The sequence below is a fragment of the Gymnogyps californianus genome, chromosome 3 (genome assembly GCF_018139145.2).
Source record: "Gymnogyps californianus isolate 813 chromosome 3, ASM1813914v2, whole genome shotgun sequence".
Classification (NCBI taxonomy): domain Eukaryota; kingdom Metazoa; phylum Chordata; class Aves; order Accipitriformes; family Cathartidae; genus Gymnogyps; species Gymnogyps californianus.
The window spans coordinates 9,342,214-9,365,584 of record NC_059473.1 but is presented as its reverse complement, the minus strand read 5'-3'; the positions used below and the strand labels follow the sequence as shown (position 1 = coordinate 9,365,584).

Genomic DNA, 23,371 nt, shown 5'->3' with positions numbered 1-23,371 from the left:
ACTGGCAATTTGGCATTTCACCCTGTATTTCTATGGCAGACAGAATGATTCCAAGAATTTCCCGCTGCAGTTCCCATAATCCCACTTCTACCTAAAAGTCACCCTCCTTTTCCTTGTTTCTACCATCTCAGCATAAACAGATACGTACAGACCAGAGCATGTCACTACGAAGCACTTATATGTCAAGCAGTGTGAGTTGTGGAGGTCTGGCTTGCTTAAGCACATGCAGAGAGGGTCCTATCTACTCCAGGTCCCCAGCTTCTGCCCCGTAGCAAGACATGAAGTATTTAAAGCTCATGCCCCATTCTGCCGCCTGAGTCATTTTTCGGTACTTCATTAAAAGTTAATAGTTCTTTTTTTCCTCACAAGTTATTTGAGATTTAAAGGGCTCTCAGAGTTCAGTATCACTGTGAGAAAGGGATTAATATACTGTGAAAGCCTTATTGCAGGTAACCTATGCTGGTTATTTCTGCACACACTTGAAATGAATTCTAACCCAACAGAATAATGCCTAATGGTAGTTTCATTTGAAGCTACTCAGAGTGTGAAACCACAGTCTTGGTGTCAGGATGAGTCATGAAAAGCTGCTATCACACCTTATTTCTGACTTTAAAAAAGGTTTTGTGGTTCTTCCAATGTGGTGTTGAAACTGCAGGGCCAAATCAGCCTTCTTCTCGTGATATTTTTGAAGTCTGAGAGTAGCACTGTAGAAGTGGCTGCTCTGACAGGAGATGAAAGGTATGTCCGTGCTCCCCAAACTAGGTGGAGGTGAGGCAAATTCATCCCTGAAGGTGCACATCCATGTTTTGGGATGATGGCTCTGCCCCCCTGGCCACCCCAGGGCTGACTGCTGTGTGCATAGCTGGGAGTGTGATGGAGCATGCGTACTGCTGCCTGTCCATGGCTCTGTGGGGATACAGATGATCGGGGTTAGGGTTAAAAGGAGACGGATTCTGGTTTGTCTGAGAGAGTCAGCTCAGGGCCACGAATGTCAGAGCCAAGGGCTCAGCACCTCCCTTCCTGGTGCAATGTATAAATGGATTTAAAGACTGTGGGACAGGGGTGACAAAACCCCCACGCTTAGAAAGGAACCTCTTTGCTATTTGGTGCTGGCAGGGAGGCAAACCTGCCCTTCTCTCTGCTGGTGGTCGCAATGATCCTGACAGGAAGACTGTTGCCCATGGAACAGTTAGTGATCCACAAACCAGTTAACCTGTGTGAGCATCGACTGTGCTGTGCTGCCCTGTGCCCCATGTATAACTTGGCTTTCATGCCTGTGTTGTGCTGTGCATATCCCCTCCTGCAAAATAATCTTAGTTGGCCGATTGTAACAAAGGAGCCTGTGGGCAGCTTCCTCTCAGTACTGGCAATTATACCACCTGGGTGTCCTTGTCTTTAACTAAAAGTGCAGGGACAAGTTCTCATGTAAACTTCCTTTTTGTTTGATAGTAGGAATGATGAACAGAAGTGTTTTCTTTTCAGAAAATCCTGTTCAAGCTCAAAAGACCATAGTGGGGTAACCTTTCTACGGATGGCATCACCATGGTGTACTGCACCATGGTTAGAGATCCATTCAATACCACACAGCTCAGGGATCCCACCGTCTGAAGGGAGGTAAGATTATCTATACTATCCTCTTTGTAGTGTTAGCTCTAATGAATGGCATTTTAGGTGATAATTCACAAAGCCTGAGTGTCTTGCTTACTGGGATCACAACAAATTAGCACCTCCTGGTTCGAAACAGTGGTGGTCTGCTTTTCACGGAATACTTAGAAATGATGTGGACAAATTAGAGGCAATAGGAGAATGTTGCATGGCTACAGCTGTGTGGGAAGGGGCAGCCCTCAGTTCCAGAATTACAAGTCCTTGAGGAATAAAATGTAAGCTAAGTCCCGCTATTGCTTATATTTGGTAGAGAACAAAATTTGCAGGGAATGGTATTGCCCTTTTGAAATCAAACCCCATTAATTGTAAACATCTTAAAAGACCCACTGTACAGGGGCTATGACACAGTCACATCGCCACAAAACTAACTCGGGAAGAATGGGCTATTCAGCCAAAACTGGCATCTCTCGGCTTCATGGATTAATCAGCTAGAATGCAATCTCTAGAATTTTTTTAGGAAGAAATTTAGGTGTTCAGAAGTCGTTTGAGCCTCTTGACTACTGATACCAAAGTAAATTGGTAGGAGCACACTGTGAAAAATATCATCCCGTGGCATATAACGCACAAAGGCCAGCATAGTGGATCTAATGCTGTTTGTGAATCAGAGCACAATTTAGCTGCTGTGAGATACCCTTTGGAGGAGTTTCTGTCCATGTGACTGTAGAGGGAGGCAGGGGAGATAAGCCCTTCCAGACTGGTACGTTAGCTCCTGGGCTGGGGGCTGTAGCAGGATGGCCTGCTGATGGGCAGCCTGCTCTTTCCCACAGTATTCTTCTCAGCAAACTTTTATTTAAATGAGCTTGAAATTTTAAGCCCAAAGTTTTCCCAGAAGAAATATTTAATATAAGCTCAGCTGGCCTTTTCAAATGAAATTATTAACCAATTTTTTGTTATTAGCCACCAGGAAGCACACCTGTAAAGACACTTTTAACTATATAAAAAATTCACAGTTTTCCAGTACCCTAATTTATGTAATTTTGCTGCAGGGAGTTCATTTTGAAGAGAAAAGGATGACATTGGATATTTGAGTACCATTCAGAAGGGTTTTTAAGGCTCATTTCCCTTTCAGACTTACTAACCCTCGCTCAAATCATTGTCAGATTCTTTTCTGTCCAGTATCTGAAACATTACCTTACCACTGGAGGTTTCTACCTTACTATATTCTGCCTTTTGCTGCTTTTAGAGCTAGCTGCGTATTCCAGGTCTGTAGCTCCCTGTTGAACCTGACACAGCCTTTAGCCAAAGATAAATACAATGAAAGAAAGATGATGAAAAGTTGCCTCCTCCCAACTACACAGGGACATTAAGCAGTGCTCTTTCTGCCAGAGCAAATGGATTTCCCTGGGCTTTCTGCATTGGTTTCCTGGGCAGAGGAACATTTTTGGCTTGTGTTTTTATTCTGTTTGGCCGATTGACTTAAGAGGTCATTTGCTAAAGCCCACAGAAACCTAGACCATGTATAAATTTATTTCAGCGCACTTAGTGAGAAAAGCGCAGACATGATGGTGTGAAACATGGCATGAAGGGGACCTTTGGGAGGCCAGGAGCCTACTTCTGTCCCCTGCTAAGGAAGAGCAATTTCAAAGTACACTTTGAAAGTCAAAGGACCAGTGCTCCCCAGAATACTTCAACTACCTGTTGTCTTCAGGGTATGCCTTTTTTTACAGTGAGACTTGGCATCCTCCAGCCCCATCTAGTGTAGACCTGACTAAAGAGATTAAGTCAGGAAGTCTAACATCAGTCAGATGGCGGTGTGCCAGTCTGCTCCTATGAATGGAAGCTCCTCCTCAGCTGCGTTTGTACCAGCCATAGGAAAGTCTGTAGATATGGCTGACAAGTCAGCAGGAGATACACAAGAAAATATTGAGAACCCTCAGCTATACCAATAACAGGTCCTAAAGCCAGTGCCACTTCTTATACATTGGGGCTATTCAGAACAAAACCGCCCTAAAATAATTTTGATCGTTTTAAGGGTTGTTGCAGGAGTGCTTTAGATTTCCTTCCTCTACTTGCATTGCTCTGCATTGCTCTAGCACTGTTTTTTTTCCTGAAGCATTACTAATATGAAGAGAAATATCAGACTCCTGCTGAGCTCTGGTACACAGGTCCTCTTGCCTGAGGCAGCCCTTCTGCTGGTTTTTTAAAGAAAGTCTCCTGATGCTGGTGGGGTGATCTAAGGCTTGAGCCTTGATGCTGACAGGCAAGAGTCTTAAACAAATTCTGCAATTAAAATGGCAGCCAACACAAATTGCCAGTCATTAAAAACAATGCTTCTCTGCTTCATAAAGGTGAACTATTGAAAAAGATCTAATCCGGAAAAGATTAAAAATTAATCACATTAATTGGATTGCCTGGGATTGCTCAGAGATGATAAACCTCTCCAAAAGTCACACAGGCAGACAAACAAGTTACTGCTGAGCTGGGTGGGGGCAGAGGGAGGTGGAACAGGACTCTTCTGTTGTAAGTGCTCTCTGGATGCTGTGGCACCATGATAAGTCTGCTGTAGTTAACTTTATATTATGAAATGATATATTTGAAATGACATTGAAGCCCTCACTGTCTGTCAATGCCTGCTTCACTCCACTACCAAAGGAAGTAACAAGATCTGTGTTTAAAAAATTGACGCGATTTAAAATTTAAAGAAAAATTGTTTCTACTCTTGTCCAGCAAATAGCACACAATGGATTTCAAGAATGACTCAGATGTTCTTCATGAGATTATGATGTGACCTAACACGTAAAGGGGAAAAAACCTCCAAACCCATGAATTCCCTGTAAGTTTCTGCAAGTTGTCAATACTGGATCAAACATTTCTGTTTATCTCCTGAAGGTCAAATTTTACTTTTAATGTGATGATACCTCTTAGTTCCTGACAGATCATTTCCGTGAATCGGATGGAATCAGGGTTAATAGAGCCTATGGGACTGTATACAAATGGCTGAAAAATTCCACTCCTCCACCCTCCAGCATACATCAAGTATGAATCTCCCACAGTACCAAATTCAGTATTCAGGTATGCGTAACTTTTAAAGGTTATCTTATCTTTCTCATTCATTTGGTGGGTAGAAATGATGAATGATGGGATGAACCTTGTATTTCTCATTCTTCTCTTTGTTAGGGTAAACTACTAGGCCAAGATTTCTCAGAGCAGATGGTGATGTTGATCACTTTAAGCTTCAGGGTGGGCAAACAAACACACTTTGTAGGGTCCTCCTACTGCTCTAAGCATAAATCTGCTCTCTCTGGAAGAAAAAAAAAAATCACATCTTTAAATTGAGCTTCTAAAAAAGACACAATGAAAAATCCCAATTCTTGCAAACGTTGGTTCCATAAACTCAGTATCAGGGCTCTGTAGGCACTAATTGCTCTTAATAACCCTGATAAACCTCACCTGGAGCCTCCACCCACACCCCTGCCCAGGGGCCCAATTTCAGGTCAGCCCTGGGCCCGCCCCTGCCCCAGGCACACTGTAGCTGTGCTTGTCTGCCATTTTGTCTCTGGGCCTCTCTCCCGGATGGACCTTAGATTTATATTGCAGCCTTGCTTCAGGATCTCTCTCTTCCTGCTCTGGATGGACCTTGAGTTTTTGTCTGGAAAATCACCCTCACTGAAATATTTGCTTTGGGAGCGTGGTTTGGAAATGTGGATTTTATTTTGATTCTGTGATCTGCAGGCTCAAGAAGGATTCAGGTACTTCTTAGTTTCAAAGCAGTTTCTTATCCTCTGTGGTCTGATGTATACAATGTATAAGCAAATGTGAAGTCACATATGTGTGCTGGGTTTAGGAACGGTATTAGAATAGGCAGGTAACGACACTCTCATGGAAGAATTGTGATGCTTGGAAAAGAATAGTTATTTTTGAGATAAATATGAGAAAAAACCATTACTAAATCTTAAAGGAAGCTCAGTAAAGCACACTTACTTGATGTTATTGTAATCTGGCATGTAATTTTGCTGTGAGGCAAAAATTCCTCCCAAATCAATTCCAAAGTCTGCACAACAAAGAGAGAAAGTTTACAAAAATATGCCGCTGCATGTCTTGATGTATGAATCAAATAGCTGGCCAAGGGCAGGGAACAGAGATGTCCATGCTGTTAGTATTAGAATTTAAAGGTCACAGAAAATGATGTAGGCTCCATCAAAATTGTATTTCCAATAATCTCTGTGTTCTTATATGTGAAGTTTGGGACTGGAATTTTAGGAAGAAGTTTTGGTTTTTTTGACTTGGCTATTGACTTAGTGGGTAGCTGTGGTTAACTTGCACACTTCCTTCCTTTCTCACTGTGAAATGAAAGGATAATACCAGTGTTTTCTGAAAAATGTTTTGATACCTGAAGATGACAAGCACCACGTAAGGCAGTCATATTATCATTTAGATCATGAGGAATTACTGATTATAGCTTCACAGTTAACAGGTCTGAACACCTGAAAAATCTTTAGAATTCATCTAACTGCATAATTCCCTCCTACCCGTGCTGCAGGAGTCAGCTGGTTTGTGCTCACTCTTGTTTTACAGGTCTGTTGGAAGTAGTTCTCCAGGTGTCTAAGGATGCACAGGTGTTTGCAACTGTGGAAGCTGCCACAGTAAATTTGTAGTTAAAGGAATATGCCCCAGTAATGTCCCCTGCAATACAAGCAGCCCTTTGCGGTTTTCTGAAATGAGCAGGAGTAGCCTCTTGCTACAGATGTTAGGAGTGATGTTCACATTTCTTTATGGGAAATCACTGATTGGAGTATAGAACAAATATTTCCAAGTGTCCAGTGTGGACACTTGGAGCTGTTGTTCTTACATTTCTTGGGTGGAATATTTACTAAGTAATTTTTTTGTTTGTTTATTAAACGTTACTGTGAAAACTGTAAAATAAAGGTCCTGAATCTTTTAAGTCATATGTTGACATTACTTTATACTTGAGTAGGTATTTCCAGATATGGAGATATATCTGTATGTGTACGTGTGTGTATACATATATATACTTACTGTGGTGGTACAGTTGTTAATATTTAAGATTGAGAGGTCTGTCTAAGAAGTTGTCTTTACTAAAAGAACATTCCTGTCCACTAAAAGCTAACAGTCTGTGATTGTTTCCAAGTCCCCACTTCTGAGCTAAGATAATACTGAGCGTGCTGCTCCTGTGGGCTCCACCAAGAGCCATCTCTCCATATTGTCATGTTATTTACTGTTTGATTCCTTAGAATTGTGGCAGTTAGCAAGCTACTTAAGGATACCTGGCTTTTTTAACACTGAAATGATTGGTTTTGCTCACCTCTTTCCTTCTTTCTGAAACAGTATATATGTTGGTTCTCTGCAATCACTTGGCAGAGAATAGGGGAGCAGAGGGGGAGATGCTTTCTGAATGTTCTCTAACTGGGGTCACCATTAAGAAAACTTCTCTCTGACCTGCTCTAAATTGTACTTGCATTACTATGCAGTTGAATCCTCAGATTCTCCAACAATACATACTCATACATGCCGTGTGTGTGTCTGTGTATATATGTATAATTCCTGTAAATAAGAGGAGGTAAGGTCTAGCATGGTTGGGTTATATTTCTAGTATGTTGCTGCTGTATTCCTATTAAGTCTATTGTAGGTAATACATTTACATTTCTCTTTGAGGAAGGAGCGCTTGTTCTTTATTGTTTGCAAGTTCAGGGCTTAGAGTGTAACTGAGCCTGACCAGTTTGCATTTGGGAGGTGGCAGTAGCAACAATAATGTGCATCCTTACATAATTGTATTACAAGTCTGTGGCTGGTGGAGAAAAATAAGGGAGGTCTGAACAACTCTTAGTCTGGTGTGGACACAACTGATGAGCGATTGGCTTACATTACCCACAGGAAAGAACAGTTGGCCTAAAAAGCAATGACTTCTGTGAAACGGGGTCAGATTTGGCAATGCATAGAAGTGGGTAGCATTCAAATACGTTTTTTGGATTCCTGGAATATCACAAAGGGAGGTATTGATTCTTGGGTGATATGCTGAATCAGACCAACATTGACCAACGTATGAATCTGTCTATAAACTGTTAGTTCAGCAAATGTTGGATCGTACTGGGAGCTAGCATTTAAATTGATTTAACATTTTTTTCCTAATAGTTTGGCACCACAGCAGCCAGAAATGTCTCAGCACTTGTTCTTCTAAAATTACTTTGCCTGGGATAACAACGCACATTATTCTGTCCTTGAGATTGAATTCAGTTCCCACAATAAACAGAAGCAACTGCTTTTTCTTTTGAAAGACTGTGGAAGGAAATTTGCAGAAGCTGTTTTCTTTAAGTTCTTCATGGTCCTTCAAAGCTTCAGATTATGTTTTTCTATTGAAATAGCCCTTTAAAGAGATTTCTTCATGGACATGATGACTGGCCTCTGGACTCAGTGTAAATGCATTATGAAGCAATGATAAGATACTTGGATGTAACATTGCTCAACCTCTGGTAGTATGGCGAGTTGCTGAAATGCTCTGATGTAAATGCCAAGGATTTGACAACATATTTCTTGAACAAAGCTATTGAAGAAGACAACAAATATGTGAATGAAAAGGCAGGGATGAAGATGCAGCAGAAGGATGTACTGATCTAGCAGATATTGTTTAACTGTGTTGTCCATACATAATAGAAGACAATCTTCTCCCACCTACCCCCTCCACCCCCTGCCAGTTACTCTTCAGGAAAATAGTATTCACCTAGGTTTTTAAAAATATTATAGGAATGAAATTGCTTGATTCTCTGCAAAAGAGCTGTAGGAATTTGGCTGACAGAACAGGAGAACTAAAATCAGCCTCAGGAGAAAACTGAGCAAATAGGAGCTGGTGACTGGGGACAGATTCTGTTCTGAATTTTACACTTAATATTATTTTGCTCACCATCAGAAACTGCCTTTCCAAAACGTCTTGCTGTGCTTTCACATTTCAGACCTTAATTTGGTGTAGGGCTGTCTTTTTCATTGGGCAAAGAGTATTTACAAGGAATGATTTATGTTTGAGGGGGAGAAAATAAGCAAGCTGTGCACCTTAACGTTACATCTTATGCTCACAGAACCCCATTTTTACCTTGGGAAGAACTTAAGCTAAAAACACTTTCAGACAGCCATTCAGTCATTTAAAAAAAAAAAAAAGAAAAAGAAAAAAGCAGAATGGGAACTACTGTCAGTTTGTGCCTTCAGGACTGCAAAACAAGCAAAATTATAAGTGTTTGTAAAAGGCAAGCTTCATTAGAGCCAAGCAACCAAAAAAACTGAACGCGTGGAAGAAAATCAGTCATCTGCTTTTGTTGGGAGGAGGTAGAGAGAAAATTGTTTAAGCATCACTAATATCAAAGGGTGACTTGTCAGCAGATGAGCTGCATAGGAGATAAATGTGGACAATTGAAACGTGTGTGTAATATGGCAGTAGGGACAGGCTACAGATCAGGCTGAAGACTCGGAATGCCACTGAGGTAGATGACCTGTAACAGAAGTTTTCTTCAATTAAAACTTCTGGTGTGCTACAAAGGTGACCTTGAAAATTGCATCGGAGAAGACATTTTGCTCCTAAGGTGCTGATAGCTCTATTATAGGGATAGTGTCTGATGGAACCAAATGTAATATCAATCGTGCTTATGGCTGGATGGCACAATGCCAGGCTGCTGATTGTAGCTTTTAGTCATGTGGGTTTTTTTCCCAAGCTCCAAAATATCAGTTGAACCGTTTGAGGTACCTAACAGCATTTGCCTTTTCTCCATGAGTTATTCCAAGACTTAGAAGTATCTAGAGACCAACAGCATTAGAGTATATGGACCTGCCATTCTACTTGCAGCGCCCTCTCCAGTGGGTTTGTAAGGGTGTGTTAAAACAGTCGGATCCCCGGTGTCCTGGCATCTGCAGTGCATTTACTCCTGTTCCCAATGATGGTGAGCACTACCCTGGCAGAGCGGCAGCATTCTGTCGTCAGCTGCTGCTGCTTTTCCTTGAGCATAATTAAACAGAGTGCAGGCATAGGGAGAATCAGCCTCTAGAGCCATATTTGCAGGTCTGAATTAATTTGCAAGATAAGTCAGGAAATTCATAGAATCATTCCAATGCTCTGAGGAAAGATTAAGAAAATCCATGATGCCATAATGTTAAAGCAAGTTGCAGTCCTTCCCAAGGACAAAGGGATTTTTACAATGCCTATGTATGCACCCTGTAAAATTAAGGTAGTGTTGATAGATGATGGTATTTAAAACCTCACCAGTATTTTAGTCTTTTGAATTACTTATCTCCAACCTGTATTACTTTCAGTACTGCAAATGCTGGGATTAACACATTGTGATCCTGAACATGCAGTAGTGATTAGGAATGTCGTAGGTACGCTTAGCTGATTGAAAGAGTTGGTGTAGTGCTACGGGAATAAGGGGAGTATTCCGTATGCTGAAGACCTTATCTCCCTTTGCCTGTTTCAGAAAGGAAGGTTAAAATTCTCTTAGTTCCTAAAAGAGGTTAGGGTGTGCATAAATGCCAACTCAAGGCTTCATGCAGGTTAAAGAAAATGGGGATAAACAGCAAATATAATTTGGGCTCTTTTGATAGCATGTTTCCCTTTATGAAGTGTTTTCCATGCTATTTAGACATCTGGTTGGCCTGTGATGACCATGTCATGATCAGGACTGTATTGTTCTTACCAGCATGTGGCTATGCAGCTATGTCCTTTCCTCCTGGGTGAAAAGCTTGCTACTATCATTCCTGCCTCAGCTTCATCAGTGTTGTACAGCTATGCTGCAGTTTACTTCAGGCTATGCTTGGATCCATTTAAAGTTAAATCTTGGCAGAGAATATGGCCATTCTTAACGCTTTGTCAGAAAGGCTTCTCCTCACGTTGACTGACTTGATGCTGAGTAGTTCCAGCCGGCTGCCTCTTATTCCAGGTGGCAAGAAAAATACTTGTCTTTGCCTGTATTTGCATTTAGACAGTGCTCCCTTCCTGGCCTGGGAGCCCAGTTTGAGTAGATGCTCCCTTCATTTACAAGAGCAATGCCATTGGAAGGGAAAGCTCCATGAATCTGTTTCCAGTTTGGCCTTTAATCCCATAGCCCAGCAGTCCACTTAGTCTAATTAGTCACTCAGCAGGGCTGTGGGTGGAAGGACCACCAATTTTTTGAGATCCAGTCTGTACAAGAGCAGAGCAGATGTTACCGCATTACCTGTACAGATCTGATGGTCTTGGTCCCACCTGCATTGTTGCATTAAATAATGGATAGTTTTTGTTGCATTTGTCCTTCAGAGAAGTATGAGCAGGTTAAGACCATGCCATGAGCACACAACTGGCAGAGTGGTGAAGGCATGCCAGTGAAATTTTGCATTGAGAAATTGTGCATGTGGAAAAAGTGCCTGAGGGAGTCTTTTGAAACCAATGTCAGTCTTCTCTAGTTTGAAAACAACGGGACTTCTTAGCAGGGGGATGTCCTTTATGGGGTTCAGAAAAACTACCACAAAAAGGAAACCAGGTATGTGGGTTACATGTTTCCATATAGTTTCAGTTCTTTCAGATGGGCTGAAATGTGTTCGAGTCTGGCTAAAACTGTAGTTCCAAATCATGTCCTTTGAGTGTCTTCTGCCAGAAGGGAGAGAAGTAGAGGCAGAGCCTCCTTGGGAGCTGAAGCCTTCCTGGAGCTCCCTGCTGTGCCCAGGCCATGCATGCTCCTGTGTGCTGTCCTGGGTGCAACACTCTCCCTCCCTCAGCTCTTCTGAGGGTCCCCGCATTCACCAGATCCCTGTGAGGAAACTCCTGGTCCTTTGGCTGTGTGAGATGAGGCACCATGGGGGATATTTAAATGTGCTGTTGTTTTTCTGTGTGAATTTAAGAAGCTTAACCTTCATCACATTTAAAGTGCGCGGTGCCTACGCAGGTCTTCATAAAAAGCCTCAGTCACCTTCCTTAGCAAAAATGTGTGACTTACTGCCAGGTAATCACACCTTTTGTAATATACTGAGGTTGGTGCTGCTTTAATCTTGGAAAATGTCACTTTGGAAAGCGTATGTCAATGGATGAACTCATTGAACTTCTAATTCACTGAAGTCTCTTTTATAGTCTATTTTAAACCTGATTTACTGGATTGTTTTCAAATGGTGCATTTCAATTTCTGAGTGCCTGGTGCTGTGAATCCGTTCCTTGTCTGTTCGTTCTGCATCCACGTGAGTGCTCCTAGGGAGTATTCATGTAATCAGTACAGCCATTTCATGCAGGATGGATGTGGGAGGATCTTGTGAATTTTGTTAAATGTAAGATAAACTACTCAGTCTCCAGCTTTGGCTTTCCATTCAGTAATGCACTGCGTATGCTAAAGGTGCCACTGCTGTGAGTTTAGTCTTGGGCAACAAAAATACCTCTGGTAACATTAAAGTAGGACAATTAGTCTAAAATTCACATTGTTTACTCCTGCTGCAAGAAAGAATGATGTCAGTGCCTCATCTCTCTGTTAGTCTGATCTGTGTATTTGTTGCCTCTCCAATTAACTTTTTTCAAATGTTAATGAGAGGAAACATTTTGCTTTCTTTTTCCTTTTAAAGGTAAATCTGTTCTGTGTCTTGGAGCTACCCTCATAGATTACTGGATAGTTAATCAAAGCTGAGGCTTAACATTTCAAATCCAGCTGTTTTCAGCAGCAAATGCTAGTGGGTCACTAAATGCACTTAGCCTAGATTTAATATGCCTTAAAGCAACTCTCTTTGATTGTGGAGGAAACACAAGTTAGCATTTATTTTCTGTTTATCATTGCCTTTCCTTAGACTTCTGAGCTAGCACAGATTTACAGTGCTTTCACAAACTGCATGGCAGGTTTGCAGCATGCTAGGCAAACAGGGTATATTCCAATACATGATCGTAGAGGAAGAGGGCAAATCTTCAGGTGGTGTAAAACCACTATTGATTTGCTCTGTTTGCAAAGCTACATAGTAGTCTGTCTACTCTTACCGAAACACATGGCTTTTACTACTGCTAGGTTTTTTTATGTGATTCCTGGAAATACGAACAGTAGAATAGGATTCTGATTTTCCTCTGTGGTTCAGGATTTTTCACAGGAAAACTTGGTATCTTTTAGTTGGATATCTGTCACTTAGTACAGCAAAGTCTACTAAATTAAATAAAATTTCAGCTTGTTAGCAAGGAGGTACAGGCTGCGCTTCAGCATTCACTAATTTCCAGCATTTGGGAATGCTGAGGCTTAGCTTGGTCACCTTTTACCTACACTTTTTGAGGAGATACGTTAACACTTCTGTTGCTGTGTAGAAATACTCTCTGTCATTTGCTGGGAAAAGAACAGTAGTGTGCCAGTCTTTCCATGTTTTTTCATGTTTTTAATAGCTTTGCCTTGCTATGTATTGCTAACCAATTCCTACTGATCTTATTCCTGTAGAGCTAAAAATGTAGCGTGAAAGCCAGAGATAAAGGTACAAATCCTTTCTTGCTTTCCATATCTATGGTATGAAATGTCATGCTGCTCCCTGTTCAGCTGGTAATGCTTCAGATTATTGGAGTGAGAAGCTGTAAGATAGATCCTTGATAATGCATGTGTGAATTTAATGGTGATGAGTAGATTAACCTTGATCCAAAAGGAGTGACAACCTTGTCTTGATTTATAACAAGTAGTTACGTTACCAAAGAGATTTAATCGACTTTGAACATTCTTCTTTTAATATGTATTGTGTTGCATTAGCTGCTGTACTCTTCATAGAAAAATTGTCAGGTTTTCTCCGAGTAAATGTCAAGTGACCTCCAAAATAGATAGTTGGCTCTATCTAAGTCTCAGCATTTGTCTCACATTGGAACATCTGATACAGATGTTTGATAACTGCTCACTGTTTATTTCCTTAAATAAAGGAAAGTTGTATAGATTCAGAAGGCAGTTATATATTCAGAGCAATTAAGTTTTGTTGGCACTGTTCTGACCTTTCTCTGAAGAAATCTCACTTTTCAGAAATTCTAGCATCTTGATTCCCTGAAATACTGTAGATAGTATAAGCAGTGTAAAGTTAGAGGGGTTATATTCCTTACTAATAAACAAATATTAATGAAAGGGAGCACTGAAACAAGACAGTAGGACTGTGACAGCGTATCTGTTAACATTGAGTTTTGCAAACATGAGAAGGCACCTGACTGTACTACTGTTGCATGGCAGCTTGAATGCTCAGTGACCTCTAGTTTTAAGTGGATTTACAGTTTTAAAAGCCAAAATAATTTCACTGGACTAAATAGGCTATGCTTTGAAGCAAAATGTTATTGCCTATCTTGCCATATCTTCACAATTGAAAACTGTTTATGGCTTCCACGTTCTCATGCCCTTATCTTTAATTCTGCATGAAGAGTATGTTGAGAGGAATAGCAATAACGGGAAAATATCTTGGGCTCCTGGAATAAGAGGTGAGAAGCTGTTATTAATCTCTCTTAATAGCTGTATTTTCAAAGATCTCATTTGTTGAAGTTCAGTGAATGGCAAATTGCTTTTAAATGGTAGAAAACAATTAGGAATGCCATCTATATTAAAATAAATAACTAGTGATAGATGATTTTATTGTTCTGTTCCTACACTCTGAAGTTATGATACAGATTTCATAGCCTTATTAACATTGAAAGGACAAAGTAGCACGTTTAGATTTGCGTACTGTTCCATGTTACCTGAAAATAAAATCAAAGATGAAGCCCATAATGGATATATTTCATTTGAGTTACTGGCTGCACTTCAGACAAGTTCACATTGCAATTTCCATTCCTTCTGAACAGCAGTTTACTTGGCAAGAGGAATTTGAAGTTGCTGATTAGGTTTTTAACTTGGCTTTCCACCGCCAGACAGATGTAGTAGGGTTGAAAATCTGTGCCTGCTGTCTTCTGAGAGATGCAGGGAGCAGGAATAGCTGGGAAGTTACTGGAGGATCGTGGTTTTCTGGGGATCCCTAAGGTGCCCTCAAATTTCCTAAATGCTTGTAAGGATCAGCATGTCAGAGGCTTGTATTTGTGAGTCTGTTGATGAAAGATCATTGAGGACAAGTGCATCCCTCAATTTCCTGTGTACCCGCAGAAGAGCCCCAGTAATACTTGCTTCTAACTCAGAAGTTCTCTAAGCCAGAGTACATCTGGCAGAAAGGTTTCTGGTATACCAAAGTCCTCTCAAACACTATAGAAGTGTACTGAAAACATACCTGACCTACTGCTTAACTAGCTAGCTCTGAAGTAAGCAGATGTCTTCATACTTATCCTTTCCTTATCCTTTGTCCAACACAGCTTCCTAAGGATGACTGGCCGGTATTCATAGTTGAATAGTTTAATGTTTAACATTTCAGTTTTCTATTACGTTTGCTCCCTTTCCCTGTTAAGTAACTGACATATACTTTATGGCCAACATATTGGTATATCTATTTCTTCCTGATCTTACTGCTTATTAGTTGTAAGGTCATCTTCAACTTTTTTTTCTCTTCTCTATCTGTCTCGCAGTTGGCACCATCTGTATCATACTGCATAGAAGTCTGTCCCATAGAGAGATGGGTGCTGAAGAGATGCAGTGCAGAAAGCCAAATTAGCTTCCACACTGCTCACTTTGCAGCCGTGTGGCAGGGGACCATGCCTGACAGGGATTTTATTCAGCACAGAGACATCAAGTGACAGCATTGGGTATTGCAGTTGTTGCACGTCAGCAAGAGGGCAGTCCTGAGTTTTGAGCCTTCTTGGCTTCTTTGGAAAACAGATTTATCTGCGATATAAAAGAAAATATTGGAGTTTAGCTAGATCTTCAGAGGCAAAGGGCACAAGTCTTCCTTATTCTGCAGTTATTTAAGAAGATTTGGGATTTATTGGTAATGCAGGTGAGTTACAGAACATCACTTTTCAGTAGTGCTTCTGTTGCCAGTAGCTCTGTCGTACACCAGAACTTCAGAAAAGCAGTTGTGTGACTATGGTAATGCTTCAGCTACAAGCTACAGGTGAAATAAAACTGCAGGCAGTCTATATATAGAAGGGTTATTTATATGAACATCTTTGATAGTACTTTAAAAGCTGCTTTTCTTTTGATGTGGAAAATTTTAAAGGATGGATGTGCAGATGGGACCTTTTCACAGCTGGATGTAGGCATAGCACACTATGTTAGCATTTCTGGCCCCTGTGCAGTCTGCAGAACAGCTCCCGTGTCCTAGGGCAGGGCACAGCTGCAGTCGCGGTGTCTCCTGCGGGCTGTGCCTGAGCCTGGCTGACATGCCCTGCGGTAGGGACCCAAGGAGTTCAGTGTCCTGGCCGAGGAAAGACATGGGCACATGTGAGGTGATGCATCTGCACAGCCTCCTATATGGGGGTCCGTGAGCCTCTCCTAAGCCCTTTCCTCTTGGCTGACCAGAGCATGCAAACATCTCATGCTCCAAAACACTAGTTGTGTGACAAAAATTAACGCAAATAGGAAGAACTTGCTTTGTTCTCTTACCTACTATGTATTTGTCTGGTTGCAAGCATATATTTTCACCAGTCACTTGTTCTGCTGCTTTATAATCATGATGATCTTTGAAGCTGACTGAACTGGATTGCTTGTGCCTTATGCATGGGAAGCCCTACAAATTATTACCTGGCTTTGAAACTGAAGGGGTAATAAATTTATGAAAAACAGTTCTTGTGGTTTAAGAGAGTTAATGTCGCAGAACACGTGATTCACCAGTATTCCCTGTTTTCTGCTAGGCTCTGTGAATTCAACTGGGTTTATGGGATGTTGCTGTGCAGTGAGAACAGTGGCTGTAAGAGATGGAAATCCAATCTGTAAATAACTTTCTTAAAATCACCCTTTCCACACTTGACTTGTGTGACTGTATACTCACTAGTTCGGTTACTGCTGATGGGATTACGAGATGTTACTAGGAGAAAACCTGCTGTTTGAGAGGGCAGCAGCCACATCGGCATTGTCATCTGGGATTTGTTAGTGCTGTTGGAGCAGCAGATCACCTGCCTCAGCGGCATTACGTAGATGGTTTCTCACCTCTTTCCCTTCCTGTCAAAGCTCCCAGGCATTGGCCTCTGTTTTGACGTGTTTAACCTGATGCGATTTCCAACTGCTGCCAAGCATATGCTTTGCAAAACTTGTGAAAAATGAATTGCTGGTGTTAGTTTCCTAGTAAAATAAATGATCCTGTGGCTGTAGAAATGTGAGGTTTAATCAGTGAGGAAAGTATGTATAACAGTGAAAACCATGATAGTTTAGTACTCATAACTTCCAGAAATCATTTTGCCCTGACCACATAATAGAGGTTCCTCTATTCAATCATAACTTTAAAAAAGCCAAAATAAAATTCATGCTGGCTGCAACGTCCAAATTGAACTTCTCAGATAATTATTCTGAAAACTGTCTGAATAGTCTAAAAAGCTGAAAGCTTCTGAATAGAATATACTTAATTATATGGAGATGCATTATTTAGTAGATATTCTGAGAGTTTATTTGCCACCCTTCTTGTCTCCAAAGAATTGTGCAGAAGAGACAAGCTAGTATCCAATGTTTGCTCCTCTTTAATCCATGTAGATGTTGTACATTGGTGGTAGATAATTTGTTTTCATACAGAAAACATCCAAAATGAATGGATCATCCCACTAGTTCATGTTCATAACAAAGCAGTGACTGAGACACATTTCTTCATGGTCGTCACCTAACTGCTCCTCTGCTTTTACTTATCTACTCCTGCAGCTGTAAGATAACTTTCCAAGTGCTTTACTTAAGCTAATCTAGAGTGTACATCAACCAAGAGATGATATACAGTGCTTTTACTGTCTGCCAGACCTGAACAGATCATGCTTTGGCACACGTTTCATCAGGGCTGACGAGCCCCCTCCAAACACGCGCAGAAGTAGTAGCCCAGATAGTGAATAGATCCTGAATGGCGATATGCCCTCCACATGTGCTCAGCTCTTGGCAGTCATTGCAGCATTGGCAAGGACAGGTTTATGACATTCTTCCTTGCTGAAAAGGTAATGGGGAAACGAGGTGGGATGTCTAGTATGTTCACATTAGTGCTGAGCTTGAGCCATGAGGACTGGTACCGCATACGTAGGCTGAGAACTGGATCCAGGGAGAGGGGCTAAGAGCACAGAGGATATAAAACTGAGAAAAGAGTATTTAAAATGTCCCCAACTATTAGACAATCAAAAATTAACATTTCTTATGCATATGGTAATGTGACTTTTTTTCTCAGGGAGGCTGAATTTCAGCACTTCATATCTGCCCAGCCTGCTCTTTTGTAATGATCTGATTGCTATTGATTACTTGTGATTGTCACGAAGGGCATGGATGTTAATAACTATAACCTGTGCCTTCTGTCATTTGGAAAAGAGAATCTGTTTATCTCTGAGGGCAGAAGAGCAGCTTAAATTTTCACATAATCAGATATTCAGAAGCAGAGCGCCTTGAAGTTACGTTTGTGCCAGACTAATTGGGATTTGTGTTTTGAGATTTGTATGTATTTGCATGCAAGCATCTGGAGGAAGAGCTAGCTGTATAATGAGGGAGTCAGAGGAATTACTGAGTTTCCTGTGGGTTTTCTTTTTTTAGGGGAAGGAAAAAAAATAAACCTTTCAAATATAACCTTTATTCTTCTCCCTCACACATTTTAATTTAAACAAGTGAAATCTTGAGCTTTCATACTTGGATTCTTCCATGGGTGTTGCAGGGGTCATATGAGTAGCTTTGCCTGAATAAATCCTAGAAATACACCTGCTGAAATGCTCCAAGTTACTGGAATGTCACTATGCCCCGCAGGTTGTTGCCAGTCAAATCCTGTACGCTGGTGAGCTTCTCTAGCAAAGCACGTAATGCCATCCGTTGACCCTGACTGTCTGACAGATGAGACATTTCAGCTCTTCCTGTCAGAAGCTCAGACATGAGGATTTTCCAAACAGCATGGGCTGCTATGCTGCACATTTGGTCTTAAAAACAATTTTTTTTCCTTAGGTAGCATGAGAGTATTTAAAGAAAGAGTTCTTAGCCCTGAGGAGACTCCTCTTCCTGGGAGTTCCTTTCCTGTGCTAGGAAAATTCAGTGGCATAACATAACTGTTGGTGGCTTTCTAATCATTAACAAAATTATGATTTAAAAAAACATGTATTTTTGGTGCTACAGGTACCAAATGTTGCTACATGCAATATCTTTTTTTATTTGATTTCCACAGTTTTTCTCTTCAGTCACTACTTTGTATTGTCACTGATGAGGATAGATTGGAAGGAGTGTATCCCAAGCTTTCATCTGGATTTACAGGGTGCTTGCATGCAACACGCTGAAACACCCCGGACTGAAACTCTTACAATTTGGAATGATTAAGATTAGAATGATGCGTGTGCTTCATTGAAATCTTGGAATGCATGACAGCTACAATCTTGTCCTTTTATTACAAATGATATAATGCAGTTTCTTTGACTGCGCAATTAATGCCTTTTTATCATCATGACAAAGAGTTACCCCAGAACGATTCTGAGAAGATTTAAGCTTAGTTTATTGAAGTTTTTGTCTCCTCTGCAACTTGTAACTGCGGTTGCCTACTACATTTGGACGAAGATAGCTTCTGCCCTCTGCTCAGCCATTACTTTTTTAGACTCAAGCTGGATGATAGATGCAGGGGGAGGGTGGGAAGGCAGAGAGAAATTTGGAACTCAGGAAATAAAATACAGGTTAAAAGTAGTTCCGTTTCTCAGTAGACGTTTTTATTAACAACACTGCAGGGTTTTTGACAGCCTGGAGTTCTTTGCACAGGAGAAGTCTGAGTTATAACTCGACAGACCTGTTACTGTAAAGTGGAGCCAGGGAGTCCTGCTCTTTTGGTATAGACTTTCTAGTGCCATCCATATGTGGCAAAAAGCAAACTGGATGAATTCTGCACAGAAAAGACATGGGCAAGACTTGTTCTTGAACTCTTCAGCCGCCATTACAGCTGCTTTGTGAGAGATCAGCCTTGATCATTTAGAAGGTTGTGCTGAAGAAGGGCAAACCTTGGGTTTTTTTTTCTGACAGAGGCAGGCTGTGTGAGCTTGTGTTTTTTATTCGTTTTTTTTTTCATTGAATAGCTGCTACAATGTGGAAAAAGCCCCTCAGGGCAGGAGTTGTTCAGCTGCAGAGGCAGGAAGGCTGGTAGTTTCTGGGTTGCAGCTTCAGGATGGGGCAGTAACGGTGTCCAGTAGAAGGTTGGGTGTCCCATCTTGACAAGGCTGTCTATGTTTCATAAATACAGAGCCTGAAGTGGCAGCTTAGGTATTCTGGGTTTTTTGTGGTATGTTCTTTCATAGGCTTTAAAAACTAGATGGCATTTTTTCAAACTGCGTAGCGCTGAGCATGGGAACACATTCGTTTTGTCTCTTCAGCGAGGGTTAACTGCTACCTGAGCTGACATGCTTTTCAGAGAGAAATCCAGCCTCACTGCATGCCCAAGCGTGATGGACTGCCATGGGCCCATGTGATACTGGCCATATGCTTTCTCATAGCTTTGAGCACATGGAGAGTACAGCTGTAACGTGCATGTTGTCCCTGGAGGCAGATTTGCTGCTCTCCTTGAGGTCAGTGCAAACATACTTCTACAGGCTCTGGATTAGCAGCAGCAAAGATGTAGGTGAAATAAGTATTGTAGGGGGTAAGGCAACACCTTTTATTCCACCAGTTGGTGGAGGTGAGAAGAGACAAGCTTTGTCTCTTCTGGCCGTACCAGTTGCTCCAGTAAAAGAGTGTTGCTGCTTCTACAGTCCTGCTTGTGAAGTGCAGGAGCCAATTTTAAATAACCATTACACATTTCAGAAACTTTTTAAAAAAGGTGATAGGCTACTTATGAATGAGACCTGGCAAACTTCAGTGCAGGCCACATGTATTGCACAGTCCCAATTACCCGGTGTAGTGTTTTTTTCTCCCATAAATTATCTATTTTTGCATTATCACTCAAGTATGCTGCATGATCATATAATTACATACAGTGAGATGCCAATTAGTAGTAATGCTACAGCAGACCTTTACAAGTCAATTTGACATGCATTTTTCCACTGTACACATTAATTATTGGCATTGTATTTCTCAGTAACACCTCCGCTGTCTAAGTGACAGCAGTACAACTCACCAGTTTGATATTTCTGTTCTGTCTATACAGAAAAACTGCTGGAAAAGACAACCTATTATTTTAAAATCAGCATTGGGGAGTTCCTGCTGAAGTTCCATGTGAAGTTATAGCAGAAACACTGGGAGGAGCAACACAGCTGGAGGCAGGTCCATAGCAAACATCAAATGTCAAGCAGTCACTCAAGAAGCAGTTGTGGGGAGCGCTGAAACAACATACTGTGCAGGTAGAAATACCTGTTGGCGTGTTCTTTGAAAGAAGGTAAGACTGGTGGGATTTTTTTCCCCATTAATTACAAGCTATTGATGTATTGTATTCTTAAGTATCTTTATTTCCAGTGAAGAATGCAAGCATGTTGTCTAATGAGTAATGATGGGATTCAGTGATGTGTTCACACTGTTCTATAAAAAATTGCTCAAATCTCAACAAAAGAATTATAATTTCCAGTTCTTTAGTCGGAAACACTTGCTACTTCTCATTTACTGGAGGCTTCTGAAAGTATGAGTGTTCTATGTACATGATACTGAAGTGTGCTTAAACAGGTGGGTTTTTTCCCTATTACTTTGTAATCACAGTTGCTAAAGTAGTAGTAGACCTCAATCTGTTTGACATCAGCCATGCCTTTTTAAGGCTGAGAATATTGAAAGGAGGATATCTGTAAGATGCGTATCAAAGATGCACCATCCAAACTTTTGATCGAACCTCATTTCAGCCAATGTGAATCATTGCAAGTAATACATACAGATGTATAAAAGTGGATATGAAAGACTACATGTTCTCAGGCTTTATTTCTACATCAAAAGGGTAAATGAATGCCTCTTCTGTGTTCTGGCTGCAGGGTGAATAGATTTTATGCAAGGGCTTCTAAATTTGTGCTTCTGACACAGTCTGTACCTTTTTTCTTCTGAGACTTGATATGTTATATTGTGAATTATCAGATAGCTTGATTGAAGTTACTTCTACTTTTGAGTGAAAGAATGATAGTTTTAGTAAAAGGTTTGAGGATGTAATTGTGAGTAGAGTGCATCTATAGAAATACTAATTACACTTCTTTTTTAATGAACATCTGTGTGAACAAAATCATTCCTTCTGTAAGTGTTTCTAGTAACAGCAGCAGCACGTGGATTGTGTCAAAGTGGGTGGTTATGGATGTTGTTCATATTTTCAGTGTTTCTCCGAGGTGAGAAAAGGTACCGAACAGCTTCTGTTGGTCTTCCTGTGGCTCTTCAACAATGTATCTAAGATAACCCTTGCAAATTAGGTTAAAAGCAGCATGCTTTGAATAGGCAATTGGTCTGATGTCCCTTCCAACCTGAATTATCCTATGATTCTTATATTTATGTGAAATCCCATTATATCTAAAGCAGCCCCATCATTTATTCAGGCCTTTCTAGCTGCCACTTCACTCCATCCTGCAATTCTACCATGACATAACTTCTTAAATACGTAGATAGGATACAAGGGAAGCAAGAAAATTCATATTGTAGTGCTCAAGTGTTGTAACGTAGTATGTGCCTGTGTCGTCTGTGTCAGATGTTCCACGAAATAATGGTGCTTGTGTAATGTAGGAAGGTTTTTTCAGATTGCATGTTTGCTTTTGTCGGATTGAGCCATAGCACCCTGCTCGCTGAAAATATACACTTGTGGGCCTTGATTCATGTCCCTGCAGCTTAGCTCCTCATTTTGCAAACAGAAAACAGGGAACCTGGGGGCAGACTTTGCTACATCTTAATGTAAGAACTGTGCTGAAGTGTGGTAACAAAACTATCCAAGTTTAGGATTAGTATCTCTCTTTCTAATATGTCTTGTAACCCAGCCAAACAGCATTTTCTGAGGGGAAAAAAGTATGCTGATGAATATGGCCTTCAAACCTGTGTGAGATGTCCTCAGTCCTGGAGCAAGTGCTAATTCTGCTTCAACTGCAGCTGAGAGGTACCACACTGGGTGACAGAGCATTCTGTCATCTTACTTCCTAGATCCTGGCATGCCTCTGGGGAAATAAGCAGATCATTTCACTCTTGTTTCTGCTCTCATCCCTTTGGTTGGGACGTACATGGGGCTTATGCTCAAATATATTAAGACTGTCAGCATAGGGTGCTATAGGATAAATTATATGTTGCTATTGGGATGAGCTCATGTGGACCCTTTTATTCGGTTTCTCACAAGCTGCGTGTTACAATGGCTAGTTTATTTCTGACATCTGCACCAGCTCCCATACCTCAACTCTGTATTGACATCTACAGTATAAAGAAATCTTCATTGCCCTTGCTTTTGACGACATACCAGAGAGGGGCCCTGGCCTCAGATGGAGCTTTTACATGTCTCTAAAACAAATCAGAGTTGCTGAACAAAAGAGCTGTGGCTTTACTTTAAAAGGAATAATAATAGAAAAAAAAAAATTACCACTCAAAAGACAGTCAAAATGCAGATTGCCAGTGCTTCTCCACTTGCTTTGCAGGGGGGAAGGCTTGTTTTTTCCCCTTGTTTTAGTCACCCTCCTTAACATCAGCTAGATTTAATATTAGGATACTTGGATGACAGCTCTGTAATGACACTGAATCTATTAGTTATCTGTGCAGTTTCCTGGTGGGCGGTATCATGTGACTTTAATAAGAAATCACCATATTGTTTATTTACTATGGCTTTCCTTTCATTACTC

At 40.9% G+C, this 23,371-nt stretch overlaps 1 long non-coding RNA gene across 5 annotated transcripts in view; it reads left to right on the top strand.

Moving 5' to 3' along the window:
* The first annotated feature begins 5,171 nt into the window (after window positions 1–5,171).
* LOC127015127 (uncharacterized) overlaps window positions 5,172–23,371 on the top strand; it is an 88,225-nt gene continuing 70,025 nt past the window's right edge. For all 5 annotated transcript variants that reach the window (XR_007766281.1, XR_007766279.1, XR_007766278.1 and 2 more), the window contains exons 1-2: window positions 5,172–5,354; window positions 20,746–20,973. This is a non-coding gene — a long non-coding RNA (uncharacterized LOC127015127). The remainder of the gene's footprint in view (window positions 5,355–20,745; window positions 20,974–23,371) is intronic.